The sequence below is a fragment of the Arachis hypogaea genome, chromosome 15 (assembly GCF_003086295.3).
Source record: "Arachis hypogaea cultivar Tifrunner chromosome 15, arahy.Tifrunner.gnm2.J5K5, whole genome shotgun sequence".
Lineage (NCBI taxonomy): Eukaryota > Viridiplantae > Streptophyta > Magnoliopsida > Fabales > Fabaceae > Arachis > Arachis hypogaea.
In genome coordinates this window covers 116,086,619-116,093,940 of record NC_092050.1, presented here as the reverse complement: position 1 = coordinate 116,093,940, position 7,322 = coordinate 116,086,619, and positions in this window count along the sequence as shown.

Genomic DNA, 7,322 nt, shown 5'->3' with positions numbered 1-7,322 from the left:
AGGCAAACGTTGGCGCAAATGTGGCTCACTCAATGCATCAAACAGAGGTGCTCTTCTTTGCTTTTATGGCGCCAACGTTTGACCTCACGTTTGAGGTAAACGTTGGCGCAAACGTTGGTTTGCTCCAGGGGTGCTTTTCCTTGCTAATATGTGGCCAACGTTTGACCTCACGTTTGAGGCAAACGTTGGCTCAAACGTTGCCATGCCCAGGAGTGCTCTTTGCTATCCCCTTTTCCTCAACCTTCCTCCAAGCTTTATTCCACCTATCATCAACCAACAATTGCATCAAAGCTATGCTCTAATCATGAGAGTTATTCTTTTTCTTGTCATATAAGCAATTATGTCATAAAACTCATGAAAATGCATCAATTCATCCATAGTTGATTGAATCTAAGGAAACATGATATTCCACCCAATTGGCTTACTTGTGGCCCAAGAAAGTGCATAAAACCAAATGAAAACAAAGGAAAAAGACTAGTGAAACTAGGCTAAGATGACTTGTCATCACAACACCAAACTTAAAACTTGCTTGTCCCCAAGCAAGAAAAGAATTATGCTCAAAGGTCCTTTCAATTAGAATGGATTTGAAGAATTACATGTACTATCCTGTGAGTGGAGTGATTAAGTGACAGTGGGGTAAATTCTAACTTATGTGCTCATGCAAGGGCTTCAGTGCTTACTAGTCCCTACATCTTGGGAGGCTTAGGTCTTAGAACTTTCATCCAAGTAATATCATGGAGATCTCTCTATAGGTAATCACCTTGAAGCAGCTTATCGTTTCTGTGCTTTGGCCTTGACTCTAAGTATCATGTCTCAAAGTGGCTCTTTAGATAAGCTTTCAATCAATACTCCTAAACCAGTTGGTTTTAAGGTATTAGGTGTTGAAGCACCCCTTAGGATTTACTTGCTCAAGCCTCTCTCTTTGACACAGTTCGACCACAAGCATTTACTAGGATAACAACTCTTTGAGTTCTTGTTTCTTTCTTCTTTTCTGCCTAGTAATTGATGCTCAGAGCCTTGGGCCATGTTTTTTTTGTTTTTGTATTTTCTTTATTTTCTTTTGTTTTGTTTGCTGCTTCTTGGATCAATAAATGTTTGAGAATCTCCACAACACTTCTTTGAACTCTATGTCCCGCCTATGAGCTCTCATGCAAGTTTTCACAAGCATGCAACCTCAATACATAATCACACACTTAGAACCACCACTTTTCCTAATCTTTTGCTTGCCTCAAAATTGTTTAATTCCTCAATCCTTCTTTTCAAAGAACTTTCATGTGATGCATTTTTAAAATATTGAGTGCAAACAAGTTTGGAGAGTATAGTGTTGTAAATGATCAAGCATCTTGATTATTGAATTGCAGAGAAACTATACTAGACAGAAGGACAGATAGGGGTATAATATCACTTTCAATCATAGCAATATCTGATAATGAACAATACAACCTTTTGGAGTTTACTTGATGTTCTCTTCCTCATCATCATTACTGGTCTTCACATTCCTCGTTCACCTCTTTGATTGATGATGCTAAATCTTCCAAAAGTTTGTATGGTGCTCTGCAATGATATTGAAAGTTGCTTGTTTCCCAAGCACTTGAAAAATGGTTAGCATGCATAATTTATTTGTGGGCCTTTGAACTTACTTTGGTGTGGGAACACCAAACTTAGCACCTTGCCAATGGTTCTCATGCATCAGATTAACCATGTGTGAAACTCTTTTTCTTTTTCGAAAGCAATAGAACTGAAAACTAGGAAATAGCAGAATAGTTAACTAGTTCGTCTAGATGCTTGAAGCTAGCATTATACAGAAAGTGAGAATGTATTTTATGATGGGATTTTGGTGGAACACCAAACTTAGAATCCTTCATTCTCCTTTATATTATTTTGGTGTGTAACACCAAACTTAGCTTCTTGCAATATAGATAAAGTTAATTAACCTTTTTATTAAAATAGCTATGAAAAGAGAACTACCTCAGGTTGGGTTGCCTCCCAACAAGCACTTCTTTATTGTCATTAGCTTGACATTCTCCATCCTCTTATCATGGAAGTTGAGAATTCTGTTGCCTTTGAGTTTTTCCTCTTACTGTGAGTTTTCTCTCTTCTATTCTTTCTTGAGGAACTTCTCTGTGGTCCTTCTCTTTGATCATTGTTTCTTTTCCCATAGCCTTCTCACTTCTTTCCATGACTTCTTTCCATTCCTCCCACCTAGCAACTTTTTCATTGTCCTTCAGGTTTTCTTCCGAAATTCTGGGGAAGGTATTTGCCCTCTTCTCACCCATTTCTGCAAGATACTTGGCCAATTATTCCATCTGCTTCTCAATTCTTCTGATTGAGACTTCCTGGTTCTTCATTGTCACCTCTTGGTGTTTCATCATTCTCTCTATTAAGATCTCCAGATTGGTGATCCTCTGAGAGTCTTGTGAAATTGGTTGGTTGTGGGGTGTTGGGGGTTGAAAGGGTGGGTAGTGTGGTGGTATGTAATGATTGTTGTTGGTATGGTGGTGTTTTTGCAGGTTTGGGAAATTGGGGTTGTTGTAGTTGAAGTCCCTTTGTTCCTGATGTTGAGATTCCCTCATTCTTAGATAAGAATGTGGCTTCCATGGTGGAAATTGTGCATTCACTGTAGTAGAATGTAGAAAATCAATTTGTCTAGCTATTGACTCCAATTGTTGCTGAGTTTGCTGGTGTAGCTGTTTGCTTTGATTCATGACTGCCTTCACTCCTTCAAGATTCATGACTTCCTTTTCTGAAATTGCATTCTGTGATGTCTCAAATGAGTGTTGGTTATTGGTTATTGGTTCTTTTGTCATTGAACTCTATAGTTCCTTAGCCGGTTGCTGTTGCTTTGAGTAGGCCATCTGAGAAGTAATCCACCGCTCTTCTTGTTTCTGAGGTTAATCCTTCATAGAACGCTTGGAAACCCACTTTGTCACTTGCTTTCTTGTATCTTTCCCATGCATTGAACAATGGTTCTTCCTCTCCTTGTATGAATGGATGTATTCCCTCTTTCATCTTGATGTTTTGTTGGGATGAGGAGAATTTGGCTAAAAACTTGGCAACCAAATCATCCCAACTAGTGATACTTCCTTGGAGAAAGGTTTCAAGCCATTGTGCCGCTTCATCCCTCAGTGAGAAAGGAAATAACAAGAGCTTATAGGTATCATGATTTACACCATCGAGATTGACAGCACCACAAGTCCTCAGAAAAATGGATATGTGCTGTTTAGGATCCTCCAATGGATTTCCACCATAGGAACAATTGTTCTTGATTAGTGTAATGAGTTGCGGCTTCATGTTGTGGTGTTCTTCTTTCTCAGGAACTCCTTCTTCAATGATATCCTTCCCTCTGGCCTCTCTTCTTTCCTGTGACATATAAATCAACAAGCGGAACACACAGTGGCACTCTTGAAAATTGAGTGTAGTCAGTTGAGACAAAACTTCAAACAGTTAGTGGGTTAGTCAAAATTAAAGAAAAAGTGCTTGATCTAAACTACCGCCTCACTTAATCATTGTCAATCTAATCAATCCCCAGCAACGGCACCAAAAACTTGATGTGCGGAAAACGATCCGACACAAACTCACCGGAAAGTGCACCGGGTCGCATCAAGTAATAATAACTCACGGGAGTGAGGTCGATCCCACAGGGATTGAAGGATTGAGCAACTTTAGTTTAGTGGTTGAATTAGTCAAGCAAACAAGTGTTGATTGTGTGAAATTGTGTTAACAGGAATTAAATTGCATAGAATGTAAAGGGGAATGGGTGATTTGCAGGAAATTAAAGGGAACAAAAAAGAAAAAGAACTGAATCTTAAAGAACAAGAAATTAAAATGGCAGAAACTTAGAACGCAAGAAATGTAAATTGCAGAATCTTAAAGTGCAAGAAATGTAAATTGCTTGAATTATAAAGGGAATTGGGAAGTGGATTTGCAGAAATTAAACAAGGAAAAGTAAAATTCAACAAATAGAAATATAAAAGATGGATTCAATTAAACCGGATCTCAAGTGACAATAGCAATAAGCTTCGTGTAGCAACGAAACAAGGAAATTGAAATTGAAAGATGTAGATCTCAGGACCCAAGAGACTAGATAACCAAGTCTAGATCTCAATGCCTTCCTAGATCCAAATTGAGAATTCAATTGCAAGAAAAGTAAAGATCCAGCAGTAGAAGAAAAGAAGTGAAATCGCAAATTCTCAATAATGCAGTAAATCAAAACAGAGAGATCTCAAGGTGAGATTGAAACAGAATTTCTTCAATTCTCAACACTCAAGACTCAGACAAAGTGTGTAGAAAAGAAAACAAAAACAACCCAGAGGGAGAGAATTCAATTCTCCTTCCCAGGAACTCTCAAATTCTAAAAGCAACTACTAAGGTGAGCTCTCTACTGCAAGTATTAAAAATTCTAAAAAGGAAGCTCCCTAAAACTTCAAATCCTAAGCTATTTATACACTTTCTTCAAATGATCATTAAGCCTTGAATTGGGCCTTTAGCCTTGATGGAATTGGGTTGATAGTAGCCTCTATTGATTGCTCTTGGTGTTGGGAAGAAATCCATTAGTGAACCGGGTCATGAACCATTCACGTTTGAGCCAACGTTTGAGGCAAACGTTGACTCAAACGTCCCTTGTGTGACATTATGCAGCTCGGCCAAGTTGCTGTCTTCCACGTTTGAGCCAACGTTTGAGGTCAAACGTGAGCTCAAACATGGTTCCCCCATGCTACTCCTTTGGCCAACGTTTGGCCCAACGTTTGAGGCAAACATTGGCGCAAACGTGGCTCACTCAATGCATCAAACAGAGGTGCTCTTCTTTGCTTTTATGCGCCAACGTTTGACCTCACGTTTGAGGCAAACATTGGTGCAAACATTGGTTTGCTCCAGGGGTGCTTTTCCTTGCTAATATGTGGCCAACGTTTGACCTCACGTTTGAGGCAAACGTTGGCTCAAACGTTGCCATGCCCAGGAGTGCTCTTTGCTATCCCCTTTTCCTCAACCTTCCTCCAAGCTTTATTCCACCTATCATCAACCAACAATTGCATCAAAGCTATGCTCTAATAATGAGAGTTATTCTTTTTCTTGTCATATAAGCAATTATGGCATAAAACTCATGAAAATGCATCAATTCATCCATAGTTGATTGAATCTAAGGAAACATGATATTCCACCCAATTGGCTTACTTGTGGCCCAAGAAAGTGCATAAAACTAAATGAAAACAAAGGAAAAAGACTAGTGAAACTAGGCTAAGATGACTTGTCATCAAAGCTCATTTCTTCGTGAATTCTCCAATTTGCATGCTTTTCTCTTCACTTCTTCCATCCAATACTTGCCTTATGAATCTGAAATCACTTAACAAACATATCAAGACATCGAATGGAATTAAAGTGAATTAAAATTGACAAATTTAAGGCCTAAAAAGCATGCACTACAAAAAAAAAGGCCTATGGTCACGGTAAAAAACCGTGACCATAGCTAGTAAAAAGGGTGACCATAGATCTATGGTCACGGTTTTGGACCTATGGTCACGGTTTTTTACCGTGGCCTATTCTCTCGTGGCCATAGGTCTATGGTCACGGTTTTTATGGTCACGGTTTCAATTTTCAAAATCTGACACTTTAGGCCACGTTTTTTTACCGTGACCATAGGTTAATCTATGGTCACGGTAAAAAACCGTGACCATAGCCTTATCTATGGTCACGGTGAGCCTCTATGGTCACCCCTCCTTAAAACCGTGACCATAGATAAGGCTATGGTCACCGTTTTCACCGTGACCATAGCTTCTATGGTCACCCTTCCTTAAAACCGTGACCATAGCTGATGAGCGGATAATTTATACGCTTTTTGGCATTGTTTTTAGTATGTTTTCAGTACAATCTAGTTACTTTTAGGGATGTTTTCCTTAGTTTTTATGTTAAATTCACATTTCTGGACTTTACTATGAGTTTGTGTGTTTTTCTGTGATTTCAGGTATTTTCTGGCTGAAATTGAGGGACTTGAGCAAAAATCAGATTCAGAGGTTGAAGAAGGACTGCTGATGCTGTTGGATTCTGACCTTCCTGCACTCAAAATGGATTTTCTGGAGCTACAGAACTCGAAATGACGCGCTTCCAATTGCGTTGGAAAGTAGACATCCAGGGCTTTCCAGCAATATATAATAGTCCATACTTTGGCCAAGAATAGACGATGTAAACTGGCATTCAACGCCAGCTTTCTGCCCAAATCTGGCGTCCAGCGCCAGAAAAGGATCCAAAACCAGAGTTGAACGCCCAAACTGGCACAAAAACTGGCGTTCAACTCCAAGAAGGACCTCTACACGTGCAACACTCAAGTTCAGCCCAATCACACACCAAGTGGGCCCCGGAAGTGGATTTATGCATCAATTACTTACTCATGTAAACCCTAGTAGCTAGTTTATTATAAATAGGACCTTTTACTATTGTATTAGACGTCTTTTTGACCATCTTTGGACGCCTGGTTCTTAGATCAAAGGGGCTGGCCATTCGGCCATGCCTGGACCTTCACTTATGTATTTTTAACGGTAGAGTTTCTACACTCCATAGATTAAGGTGTGGAGCTCTGCTGTTCCTCAAAGATTAATGCAAAGTACTACTGTTTTCTATTCAATTCATCTTGTTTCGCTTTTAAGATATTCATTCGTACTTCAATCTGAATGAGATTAACGTGACAATCATCATCATTCCCTATGAACGCGTGCCTGATAACCACTTCCGTTCTACCTTAGACTGAACGAGTATCTCTTAGATCTCCTAACCAGAATCTTCGTGGTGTAAGCTAGAATGATGGCGGCATTCAAGAGAATCCAGAAGGTCTAAACCTTGTCTGTGGTATTCCGAGTAGGATTCAATGATTGAATGACTGACGAGCTTCAAACTCGCGATTGCCGGGCGTAGTGACAGACGCAAAAGGATAGTAAATCCTATTCCAGCATGATCGAGAACCGACAGATGAATAGCCGTGCCGTGATAGGGTGCGTTGATCATTTTCACTGAGAGGATAAGATGAAGCCATTGACAAGGGTGATGCCTCCAGACGATTATCCGTGCCGTGACAGGGCATTGGATCATTTTCCCGAGAGATGACCGAAAGTAGCCGTTGACAATGGTGATGTATCACATAAAGCCAGCCATGGAAAGGAGCAAGACTGATTGGATGAAGATAGCAGGAAAGCAGAGGTTCAGAGGAACGAAAAACATCTCCATTCGCTTATCTGAAATTCCTACCAATGATTTACATAAGTACCTCTATCCCTATTCTATTATTTATTTTCGAAAACCCATTACTGTTTTATATCCATCTGACTGAGATTTAC